The sequence below is a fragment of the Onychostruthus taczanowskii genome, unplaced genomic scaffold (genome assembly GCF_017590055.1).
Source record: "Onychostruthus taczanowskii isolate IOZ18803 unplaced genomic scaffold, ASM1759005v1 scaffold3, whole genome shotgun sequence".
Lineage (NCBI taxonomy): Eukaryota > Metazoa > Chordata > Aves > Passeriformes > Passeridae > Onychostruthus > Onychostruthus taczanowskii.
The window spans coordinates 6,706,120-6,719,774 of NW_024500349.1; the positions used below are offsets into that span (position 1 = coordinate 6,706,120).

Here is a 13,655-nt window from a genome sequence, read left to right on the forward strand (position 1 = left end):
ATCCCAACAACCCCAAGGTAAGAGCTAGTCATGAAAGCACTGCTGCTGTAGGTTAGCAGTATTTGCTTGGACACAAATGATGAAGGAGAGACTCTTTTTGACAGAACAGGACAAATCTTTTTCCTCCTTCCACATTTATCACAGAGCTACTGGAATGTAACCCCCTGAAGTGAAATTTAGGAGATGCATTTTGTTCCTGGGTCTACTACAAATTTCCTGCATGGCTGCAGAAAGTCATTTTATCTCACATCTCTGTCTTGCTGATCAATAAAACAAAGTTAATATTTCCCAGTGTCAAGGACTACAACGAGAATGGATCATTAATTTATGTGAGCAACTTTGCTTTGTTACTGCTGCTAATGAATAGCCTTCCCCTTTAGGATGTCATTAAGCACTGGTCAGGCATTGGGAAATAACACTGATGAGATTACATCAAACCCAAGAAATTGCACTGAACTTTGAGCACAAGATAAGCAGGAAAGATATGGGCAAAAATTTCCAGACACCTCTCTGATAAGAAGCCAGTTCTAGTACTATTGGCTTCTCACTTTTGCCAAGCCAGTCATGGAAATTTATTGCAAATGAGATTTGTATTTTGAAGTTCAGCTTTATATGAACATTACCCCAGGAGGAACGCTAGCCAAGCATTCTGATTCTTTATTTTTGTTGTATTCACACTCTATCCTCTTAATGGGAAATGCAAGTCCCTGTGGCAATGTTAGAAGCTTTAAAAGCTTTGGTTTTGATGGTAAAGGATGTTCCAAAACACTTTTATGTTTTATAATAAAAAAGATACTAAAATCTCAGGAAAGAGCCTCCAGAGACTGATTTCTTCGTGTTGCTCATATAAGATGTACTATGTGAACTTCAGAGGTTCACAACACTTTAAGGCAACGGTTCAAATTCATCCTTAAAACAAACCATTTTTTTTATATTGACAAATTTTACTTGTCCAGGATAAGAGTTTACATGACCCACTGAGGGGTTCAAATAACATCTGCTACTTAGCAGTGGTATCTGTTTCCATCACTGCCTGTAAGTGGGTCTGCTTCTGCCCATAGAAATGCTCTGAACTGTGGCAAAATGTGTGGGGATGTTGTGAAAAGTGCTCTATAATGCAACTTTTTAAAATAGAACCAGCTAAAATGGCCATGATGATCAGCTGCAAAAATCTGCAGCCCTAGACTTATCTGCCTATTTGTAGAAACAAAGGAAAATTTAACCAAAAGTAAAACACATATACCCATTGATCAATTTTTTAAAAGTTTCTGAGAATGAAGAAGATCATGCAGCAAAATTTTCTTCTTGTTTTCAGCTTGGGAATATATTTGCTAAGAAAGTAAAAATATTTCTTCTTTAAGAGATAAATTCGTCATTTATGAGATCTACTGTAATACAATTCCTTTTAAATTTTTTATTTCTCTAAGATAATATTTGTAATGCACATATCAGAGGAGATTCTTCTGAGCCTTATTGAGCCATATCACTGTGTGAGACAAGTATGCTAAGGAGTCTTTGCTTGTTATTTCTGTGCATAGAGTCATATGGCAGTGAATGCAGTGTAAAGATGAAATCGAACAGAATCATTGAATGTTCCCATCTGTGACACCAATTCACCACTCAGAATAATTTTTCCCTGATTCTATATATACACCTTGAAATTCAGCACATTAACAAAAATATATTCTAAGGTGGCTGTTTCTTTCAGCCAAACATGCAGTAATGTTCAAAGGCGGGAAGTGAACACTGGACAGCTGGAAAAAATAATTTTGAAAGCTTGCATTGTAATTTCCTGTAAGCTACAGGATACTGTAGATTGTTCTCAATATGCTGCTTAGCAACAACAATGCTGAACTGCAAAGCCACTGAGAGACTCTTAAATTGCTGAGTCTGAGAAACAGTAAACATCATTTTAGGCTGGCCCTTATCAAATTTTCATTGTATGAACATTAGTTTTTGCTCCTGTGTCACAATGGTACTGTGTGGAGAAAAATGCAGAGACAATTTTGTTTTAACAACGTTATTTGTGCCTGTTGCTGTGTCTGTGCAGTGTGGTAAGATTTTTGCCTCGTGTAAAAGGCTTCCTGTATCAACATCAGCCCAGGAAGAGACCCTGGCCACACTGAACCTTGTGAAAGTTGCAGTTGTTTCTGTATTTGGTTTGTCTGGCAAGGTTTTGGTGGCAGGGAGCTACAGGGGAGACTTCTGTGAGAAGGTGCCAGAAGTTTCCCACATGTCCAGCAGAACCAATTCCAGCTGGCTCCAGGACAAGCCCAGCAAGCCAGGGCTGAGCCCACCAGTGGTGGTGGCAGCATCCCCATGATAACAGATTTAAGAAAGGGAAAAGTTGTTGCCCAAAAGCAATTGCAGCCAGAGAGAGGAGTGAGAATATGCAAGAGAAGGAGCTTTGCTGACACCAAGGTAAGGGAAGAAGGAGCAGGAGATTCCCCTGCAGCCTGTGGTAAACACCATGGTGAGTTAGGCTGCCTCATTGCAGCCATGGAGGTTAATGGTGGAATAGCTATCCATGAGTAACATTTTATACTTACAGTTGTTTACAAAAGAGACATCATGGATTTGACAATAATTTCCATGTTCTCTAAACTTGGTTTTCCTGTCTTCTTTCTATCCCTTCCCTCCTGCAGTGCTGTTACTGACTATAAAATTGCAGATCCCTCCATCAGAGTTTCTGCTCATGTCTCCTTCCATTCACCTGGGAATACAACAGCTGCCAAGGGCTGCCTGATCAGATTAGCAGGCTACAATACAGAAAAGTTATTCCAGAGACTAGGGAACTGGTATCTGATGACTGCAGTTTTGTAGAAAAGACAGTTATTTTCAGCAAATTAAAAGCAATTCACAGAAGTGTGGAACACGTCTTTGAGAACATTGAGAACATAGGACTATTAACAGAGAATCACATCAAGGTCCATTTCACTTGATATCCTCTCTACTGCTGTCAGTGAGATGCTGAATATATATGATACTTCTTCTTAATGTTGCTAATATTTCCTTTTTAGGTGACCTTACAAACCAAATGTGGTTTTGGACATGTAGCAAACCTTAATGTATTTGCCTTCTGTATAGAGCCTAGTTTCCCTAGAAGCACATTCAGAAGTATAACCCCCTTCTCATTTTTTGGAGCATGTTGTACTGTTCTGCCACTTGCAGAGAAAGCGACTCTGTTTTTACCCTCTTTTTACCGAAAATGGTGAACAGCCAAACACACCTACTCCATATTGTTCTCTATGCAATCATCCTTAAGCAACATTATACACTGAAGGAGTTTCAACTTATTTCTTACATGGAAACTATTCCTTATGGTTTTTCTTTTTCTGACTTAAAAAAAAAAATCCACTATACTCTTTTGGGATGGTAAAATCACGTCTATGTGGAGCATTTAGCCAATGCATGTCCAGTGGAATTATACTGTAATGTACTTTTTCTCTTTTCTCTCTTTCCTGATAAATCCTAAAACCTTGATTGTTTTGTCCATTTTGAACATTGGGCTTTTGTGTTTCTGGAACTGTTTCTGTACTGTGCTGTGTCACTCTTTAGGAGTGGTAGTGATAGGCTTCCAGAACCTGTGAAAGATGGACTGTGTTATTCTGTGTAAGTCAATAACATCACATTTCATTGGCAGTCACTCAAGGTACAATTAATTTGCTAAATTGTGACTGTTTATCTCCATTGTAGTTGTATAAATAACTGATGCACCTGTGGGGGCTGGATGTTACAGGGATTGTAAGAAAGTTAATGTCTTGCTACGGCAGCTGATGTCAGAAAGGTTTTGTAGCTCATAGCTAGCACTGGGGACAGTCCCAATACATGGGGACAGTCCCATTAGGTCCCATTGTGTTCACTTTCACAAAAAACTTGTACTACTATTCATAGTTATTTCTAGCTTATATCACCCTGAATACCTTCATATCACTGGAACATTTTCTTAACTCATAACTCACACACTTCCCTTGTCTTTTAAAAGTAAACAATAAAGAATATAGTCTTGATGTTTCTCTGTTCTTTCTTTGGGATTTTTTTTTTCAGTTGGCAGGGGTTTTTTTTGTTCCATACTGTTTTTTAAATCTTTTAGTACAAGTTTTTCCTTCACAAAAAAAAATTAAAATTTATAGAATTTGGTCAGCAACATAATTAAAATAAATATATGCAAAGTAATAGAATAACCAGGAAATCAGATTTGTCGAAAATATTTTCATTTGAAATGTAGTTGAAAACTCTAGAGTATACTCTAAAGGCCTAAAGATATTGCTTATATCACTCTTTTGCAGTTATAATTAGATCTATAAAAGTTTACAGACACATAAATAGAAATAACTTTGGCACTTTTTGTAACTTATATATAATTACAAGAATAATAAAATTTTATGCTTCAGTGCATAATGTGATCTACTGAAAAGAGGAAAAAAAATCTCTCTATACAGAACTAATCAAATAACAAAGCATTTATAGCTTCATTTAAAACAGCCAGCATTGACAATTGACTGAAAAAAAGGATGTGAAATGAATAAAGTAGTATTTCTAAAGCATTTTAAAACCAGTTCTGGGAAGAGAAAGAAATAAAAACAGACCTGAAACCAAACAAAAATAAACAATTAGCCCTGAAGCAGCAACAAAATCTTAACAAAAATCAATCAACCAATTAAACAAGGACCCCAAACAAAAAACCTCAAACAAAAACAAGCATATAAAGAGGACTCAACATTTCTTTTGGAAGATTGAATCTGTCTATTTAGTTGCCTTAATTACATAAAGCAGATTGTGAACTTTTTTTATTCATTGGTACCTGAACTTATTCTCAGATATATCAAGAATGAAGTCCCATGCAAGAGGCAGCTTTCAATTTCATTATACAATAATACAAAAGGTTTATCATTACGGTATTTTAAAACCAAGAAATCTACATGTTTAATTTTTTCTCTCTCCTCTCTGGTACATTATACAATTCCATCCATATTTTTCAGAAAAATGATGGAAATACTGTAGAATATGTAGATTTGCTTAGGAACTTGTTATAAAGCTACTACATTTGAATATGAAGTAGTCATGACTACAGGTAACTTGAATGTAATTTCTACATATATTGTTCGCCTGTTATTACAAAAATTATCCTTTTTATTGATTGTGAAGGAGAAAAATATATAGCCCAGATTTTGGTGGTGTATTTTCTAATTCTATTGAGCTTTCTCCAATTAAATTCCAAATCTGTGCAACTTTACACAGATTGTACTTTATCGTTGTACTTTATCAATTTAACTGGAAATACCTTGCACCACTTTTTTAAATTCCACTTTAAAAAGTGGAATTAAAATTTTTAATTTTTTAATCAGTTTCTTCTGATTCTTTTTGCTTGTTTGTACCTTGGACTCTAATCTATCTCCTTTTATTTCGAGCTCTAAACTTATTAGATTGTATAATGGTTTGAAAGCAATGTGCCCATTTGCTAAACTAAAAAAAAATTACATCTATTTTTACTGGTGTAATTTGGAAAATAATGACAAAAATTTAGAATGGGTTTAATTTTAAGAGAGTTAAAAATATTTTTTCCACAGTTCTGTGGGGATTTAGGATATGTTTCAGTCCCTAACCAACTACAGCTTTTGAACATACAGTAAAGTACAGATAATTTGAAGGTGTTTCCCATACTTTATTATAATTTTATGTCAAAGAAACAAAATTTTTCCCCTAGTTATTCTCAGACATAGTAGTGAAATTAAAGCCCACAGATTCTTTGGATCAGTAGCCAGATGTGAAGAGAGCCTGAATTGGGCCCATTACTGATTACAGCTCTAGAAACTGGCAGACAGAATGTGATTAATGTCATCTCAGAACATGATTAATGTCATCTAAGGTCCTTGGAGGTAGGGCATTGTCAGCCTTTGTTTTTCTGTTTTACAAAACTGTTTAACATCTTCAAAACTTCCTTTAGCTCTTGGGTCTCCACAGACTTGTTTCTGAAAAAGATGTCCCAGAGCAGGCATCCAAATAAGTGTAAGGTCAGGAAAAAAGAATTTCAGTGATGGCAGTTTGATGAGAGTCTCTGAGCAGCAGGTGAGGGCAGGTGTTTATATCTACATTCATAATATGAGCTTGTAATTCCTTTAGGCAATGAGTAGCGGGGTTTGGGAATAGCTCTTATAACCAAATTGCTCCAAAAATTGTTAGAGGAATTTCTGGTACTATATTTGTAAAGGAGAACCCTCTTAAAGAGCCTTGCTCTTTCATTTCTCTCTGCTGGGAGAACTACGTGAAATCTGAGCTTTCTCAGGACCACCAGTGCTACTGTCATTATTAGTTCTCATTATTAAACATTTCTCTATGTGTTACATATTCCAGATTCAGAGTTGGCCTTTCCTTGGGTGAACTGAGAACATGAAAGCTGTAACTGTGCTCTGCATTCCAAGAACTAGCTAAAAAGTTGCTCTTACTTGTCTGTGATGACTTTTCTTTTTCTCACATGTCTAAAAGCAGAGAAATTATGTCACAATACAAAGGAGTCTTAGAAATATAGGATGTTTCTACTATTATATCTTGCAGCAGCAAAAACAATCTGAAAAAAAAGTTATATCTCACAGAATCTAGTCCTATTTTATCTTCAGTGCAATACACCTTTGCTGGGCATTTGAATTTTCTAGATGTCCAGGAACAAAATTTCTATATGTGGATAAGACTGAAGACAAGTGTGGTTCTTTATTCTCCTTCTCTGACTGTAGGAAACCAGATCTAACTCAAATGCTTTTTAAGTACATGCTTATCAATAGTCACTGGAGTGCATTTTACATTACTAGTTAGGAATTTACATTTTCAACATGAGGTACCGTAGACAAAGGAAAACATTATTTTGAACAAGATGCTTGTAACCTTTATTTGAAAGTTTAGTTTATATTTTGTGGTTCACATGATGAAAGATTTCAGGCAACTCACTGCACAGCTTCATTTTCATTCTCTGATTTTTTTTTGTTCTCAAATTTTTCAACAGAATATGACTTCCAATTAAAATGTTATTTTAATTTCACAAGGTACCTAACTATCCCAAGACGTGCCTGGATGCTGTTTAACGTTAGGATTAGCAAAGTTAAAACACAAATATGAGGTATAAAGACTGTTAACTGCCATAATTTATTAAGCATTCTTGCCTGTGGAAGGACCACAACTGTTTTTTGCTCTAAGTCAGATCAGCCCCTTGGTCCATCATCCATGTTGAAGACAAGAGATAATGAATGTGTTAAACTCCTCTGCCTTGTCTCTGTCCCTGTTTGTGAGGAGACCATCCTCATCCTGTAGTGGGTCAATTGCCATTAATATATTAGAAAAAAACTCTTTTTATTGTCCCCCCACAGCTCTGCTCAGCTGAGCTTTTGCCACACAGTTTTTTTTCCCTACAGTATAAAGCAACATATTTGTGTTTTCCCCCTATCACCTGCCCTTGCTGCTGCTGGCCATATACCTTCTTTTGCCCTTTTTCCTAGGGAAGATTCCTGTTCCAACAAGATGGCTTTCTGCCTCACTTGCTTGAGTTCTAGCATTTGAGAATTGCCTGCTTCTGTGCCTTTATTAGGAGATGATGTTTAAAAAGTGACCAGCACTGATGGACCCCAGCATTTGTAAAAACATTTTCCCAGGCAACATTAATAACTAATTCCATGAGCAGTCTGAGATCTGCTCTCCTCAGGTCCAGAGCTGAGGCTTTGGCAGTTCTCCTGTCAACAATATCCACTTTGCTCATGAGATCCACTCTGATGACAAGCAGTAGTTTGAAGGAAATTGTCAAAGCTTCAAAAGAAGATTGTGTAAGAAATTACTCAGCTGCTATTGGACTTAGAGATGAAGGTTTGGGCTAGGTAAATATGAGGGGTTTAGGTAGTGTTGTTCTCTGGGTTTCAGGACTGTTGGTACTTTTCTCTGTATTTCCCTTAGCTTCCTTTCCAAGCAGAGGAAAGCTGAATGGCAGAGCTTACATGGTAAGCTCTGTGGAAATCCTGTGAAGTGGCATCAAGCAATTTCATCAGGGTTGTTTTTCTAACCATGAACTGTTCTGCTCTTTCCATGTTCAGTCACTTGCTGTAGCAGATGTGCTACTACTTGCTCACCTCAAAGTGTGCTGGTAAACATGAACACGTGCTGAATGATGGCGCAGTTAATAAAGGTATTCATGCTTTCAGGAATAAATGACTGGACTGGACTGGATTAAGTGAGAATAATAAAAAAAAAAAAAAATTGTCTTAATTGTTTATCCTGGCTGGAAAAAAGATAAGGAACAGAATTCCTTAATAGCACTAGGAGACATAACAGTGCCAAGACTAATCCTTGTTGCTTTCAGAACCTCACCTCCAAGCACTTTTGCTGACTTTATGGATAAAATTTTAGTCTTTTTCTTTCATGTGTCTGAGAACAAACATGTAACTCAGAGGAAGGGAAAAGCTGAACATATTTGAAGCTACATTTCTACCATATACTGTGTGATTAAGGAGTTTGTTGATATCTTTCTCCTCCATCAAGAATAAGGCATTTTTCATTTTCCTGTTAACCTCTTCAGTGGAGGCTTAAATGTGTGCAGAAGGCTGCTCAAGACATCAATGAAATCTTTTAATCATCATGTACTCTTCAGATGAAGGTGGTAAATGCAGTAATCCTGAAATTTATTCCTGTGTAATGACAGATGAGGATTCATAGGGGTCATGACAATCAATTTAATCAGTTTTGGGCAGTTTTCATTTCTCCTACACCTGACCCTTACTCACATATGTCTGAAAATTTTTCATATAACTGTGTTTGTGTTGCAATTTACCATATAAATTCTGAGCAAATTATGTTTCTTGCAATTCTTTCTCGCTTTAATCCCATCTGTACACTAGTGGGAATTCTCCAGAACAATTTCCTTTGTAGTTTACATTTGTATTGTTGAATATTACTACTGATTTAAGGGAAGAGGTTGACGTTCATAAATCGTAGAAATCCCCAGCTGATAATAGATGTATTTTTTGTTATCTTCCCCTTTGAATATTGAAGAGTTATATGTCAAATTAAGGACATGACTGGACCACCTCATAGTGTCTAACATGTTGAAGAAAATGCAATTTTCTGGGAAACATCTGAAGTCTTGTGGGCATATAATAGAAAGACTTTTTACTGCTTATTCTATGTGTTTTTACATGACTTTATTTGCCAGAGAAAGGTTTCTCAATATACTTTTCTTCATACTTTAAGTCCTGGAACCAATGTTTCCCAGGTTCTGAGACTCCGTGGACACTGTCCTCTCTCGCCAAGGTTAAATCTGGCCAGGACAATGTCCTCTGGTCTCAGAGTCAGGGCTGTGACTCTAAATTAGAACTGGTTGCTTAGGCTTTGAGTAGGATTTGAGGGAAGTGCTTTCCACCTGTCACATTTACTGAGCAGCTCCGGCAAGTTGTACAAAGGTGATTTATCACTGCACTGCAGCTTCACCTCCCACGATAAGCTTTGGGCAACAGCTTGGGGTATGGTGGAGAATATGAAACAGTCACATATTCCATGCCGCCAGTGAAGATCTCCCCCACTTCAGATTCAGTTATAACATCATAAAATGCTTTTAGTTCACTGTTTAACCAACTTTTCATTGATCTCCTTGTAGAAATTCCCTTCTGACATACCTCAGCTATCCAGAGTTTCTGCAACCCATTTCTCATGTTCAAACTGTTCTGATTTAGCCGTACTTTAGATTCAATCTCCAGACTTTTCTCCCATCAGAAATGCCGCCAGTGAAACCACTGACCAGAGCCTTTTCTTGGCACCAGGAAACGCAGATGCCATGCCTTTTCCACCCTCCAAACAATCTGATAGCAGTTGGACCATTAAACCAGAGGTCACAGCTAAACCATTTTGGGCTCTAAGGTAGAGATGTTACCAGTTATGCACCACACCAGGTTCTCATAAAAGCACTTTTACATTGATCTGCGTCAGGCAAGATGCCAGCCTATAGTTGTATTGCATTTCACATGAGCTTCAAGTTGTACTTCTAGAGGACATGGAGCAAATTTTTGACAAATTTTCAGGATTTTGGATCTGATACCTAAGGAATATTTTTCTGTGTCTTTACTAAGGAATTCAGGCACTAAATAGATTTAGATTTCATTTATTTGAGCCAGAACATGGCAACCCAAAATTTTGTACAATATAATTTTATTTTGGATTTTTGCTAAGAGTAAACTCAGGAGTGTGAGTTAAGCTTTTCACTTTGGTTAGTATTTAGTCTTTCTCACAATAGTAGAAGCATATTATGAATATTATTGTTTCTGGAAAAGCTTTGCTTAAAAATTAGAGATAAATTCCTTTTCTCTTAGTATTTCTAAGTCCACCCTCAAGAAGATAGGTTATAAATTTCAACATGGCTTTGGAAAGGGAAGACTTATAAAAGAACTGATGTACCACTGTGCACACTGTTAAGTGTGTGTCCTGTTACAATAGTTTTCCTTGCTTGTCCTTTTCTTCATGCTGGAGACATAGACCACCTGATTAGCACTGGAATAACAATATTAACATGGACTATGCATCTTATTTTAGTTTTCTGGCAAGGAGCACACCAGTCAATGCTATTGTAATGTATCTTTCAATGAATCCAGCCCCAGGTCTCTTCTTATTCAGCATGGAGATTTAACACCTAACTAAAAATTTCTTTTCAAGTCTCCCTACTAGTATGCATTATAGAATAAATAGGTGTAGAATTACTCAAACAACATGGAAAGTATGCACTATTTATATTACTGAAGATATTAGTATGCCAGCACTGTAAGAGTGGGGGAGTTGAAAATACTTTGTTCTTTTCATTTCTTGTGAATACACATTCGCATGCATCTAAGCAATTGAAACTGAATCTTTTGATCTTTATAATATCATTTTTAGTATTGCCCTGCTTATAGTATATGCAGTAAACTCAGTGTGAAGAGGGACTGAGTAGCCCCTCTTGCCTTCAGGTCAGAATTTCTGGTAACCTTAAATAAAGCAAAGCACCAGGTTATGACCCATTGAATGTGTCCCAGATTGGGTATGTCTTAAAGAGTATTGAGTGACTGATAAAAATCAATACTTTTCTAATAACGAAATACCAACAAACAAAAAAAAGATTCTTCAGTGCTCTGTCATGGACAGAGACAATAATATTGAACAGCAACAGTTCTAAAAGTCCCTCTTGCAAATGAACTCAAGCTGTTGTTTTTCTAACTTTCAGTTGTTCAGAATGCAAATCAATATGTCAAAGTACTTGCAAGGCTTGCAAAACCAAATGTTTGCACTCCATTCGAGAAAATAAAGCCTTTTTCCTTAAAAAAAAAGCTGATACACTATAATGCATTTTAAATCATTCTTTTTCCTAACACCCCAACAATTGAAAGTCTTTAAAAATTCTTTTAATTTGTAAAGCTTTGCTTTTGAAATGAGATGCATTTTTCACATTCCTGCATTGACAATTCAGTATTACCAAGCATCATCATCAAGTGATGAAAGCATTTTCTCTGTGTCCTTGGGTTATAGTAGTGAGTTACTAGAGGAAAGATGTTCTTGTTGACAAATTATTTTTTTAAGGACACATAGATTTCAGTCATACAGTAATGTCAACTCAGAGCAAGAAGGATAATGGAGTAATTTTTACAGGGAAAAACTCAGAGATCTAAATTATCCAGAGAGCCCCTATCCCTGGGTTGTCACACTTAGTCTGCTGATTAATTACTCTGGCCTCTGTACCAGACTATGGTTCTACAGGAGCTTTGATTTAGAAGAAGGTATGCTTCTAGCCCTCTGAATGTAAATAAAATCTGAAAATATTTTGAAGCAGCTCTAGATTGTCACACCTATTGATGGGTTATTCCAGTAATTGTAAACTATCTCATTTGATTTGGTTTTGGTTTGGAAAACATCCATGCTTATGTTATTAAATATAATAAGTTTAAGATGGTTAACATCTTATTAAACTTTAAAATAATCCCAATTAGAACATAATCTAGACACTTCTGGAAAGGATAATAAAAATATTTTTATAAATACATTAATAGCAAAATGAGTGGCAAGAAAAACCTCCATTCCTTATTGAATGCAGAGGGGAATATGAGGAAAGGATGAGGAAAAGGCTGAGTACTTGAGACCTTCTTTGCCTCAGTTTTCAACAATAAGATAGGCTGTCCTCAAGAAAAAATTATTTTCTCTCTTGATGTTTGCAGGTAAATTTCTTTTTTTTCAAAATACATTTAAGAAAAACACCCTTATAAAATATGGAAATTAATCCTTCTTCTAAAACCTGTTTAAAAATATAAATGTTTTACCTGTTGATTTTGGTCAGGGTATATGAGCAAGGGGATTACTAACTGATGCAGCTGTTTTCCTCTGTTGTATAAATCCTCCTCAATTCAAAGATTATTTGTCTGAAGGATATATATAATGATAAGATAAAATATATTTATCTGAAAGGGGCTCTAACAGCCCCTAAGGCTCTACTGCAGCCTAGTGTATATATGCAGGACAAAAAGTCTACCCACAAATAATCTTCAAGAAACACTGATTGGAGAAAAGGTTTACTGAACCTTGTTAAGGAGAAGCTCCTCTCAATTAAATACCTCTCTCATACCCACAGGAATCTATGTAACAGAGTGTTTGAACAAATAAGATTAAGAGAAAGTAGGGAAGAAAAAAAGCTCTAAAAATTCCTTTTCATGTAGATTTGGGGTTGTTTTCTAGGGGAAGGGAAGGTTGTTTGTTTGTTTGGTTGGTGAATTTTTTTTTTCCCCCTACAGTTTTAAAGCCTTAGAAATGTCATTTAAAGAGAAGCAATACTATGGAAGTACATCCAGAAGCAAGTCACGTTACAGACTCAGGCAGTGTAATATCATTCATTACACATGCTTGGAAAGATTCATTCATGCCAGGATTCAAGACGGATTTTTTTGTTTTTCCTCAGGAAACAAAGACTTCCACTTTTCAACTCTGCTTTTTTTTTTTTTTTTTTTTTTTTTAAACCTGAAATTGGAAACAATGCTACAAAGGGACATCAAAATTCAATAGTTATTGAAACTATCGATCATTGAACCTCAAAGTAAAATATTTCAAGGCATGAACTGCATCCTTAAAATTAAGTTCCTAGTTTGCTGACAAAATAAATGTTTTGATAAATTCTTACTGCAATCACTTAAAAGAAGAGTAGGATTATAATAACCAGCTCCTAAAAATATATGTCACTTAAATTAGGCAGAAATTTTATAATAAATCTCTGTCAGCCTTTGGGATACAAGAGAGATGACTGAAATTCTGAAGATTGATAGAAGTTTCTGATGGACACTGCTTGATTCATCAATACTATTGCACCATTCTTTTGACCAGGACTGTTTTCAGAGATGGTGTACTAATAAAATTCTCACTGATTTTTTAAACTTCTAGATTTGAACTTCAAACAAGTCTTTTTCTTCTGGTCAGAGATCACCCATTTTTCTTGTCTCCATATTTGGAGATCTTTGCCTGATGCTCTTGACTTTCAAAGTCAGTATCAGACTTTTATTTTTACTTGCTTCCTTTTGATCAGGAATTTTTCCTCCTTTCTCTGAGTAATTGTTAAAAGCCAAATAATATACAGTCTTTTGGAGCAAACCTGATGCATATTTTTATGTTCCTAAGAAATC

At 35.9% G+C, this 13,655-nt stretch overlaps 1 protein-coding gene across 1 annotated transcript in view; it reads left to right on the forward strand.

The window, feature by feature from the left end:
* Positions 1-13,655, forward strand: part of MALRD1 (MAM and LDL receptor class A domain containing 1) — a 236,196-nt gene that overhangs the window by 104,108 nt on the left and 118,433 nt on the right. The window lies entirely within an intron of this gene.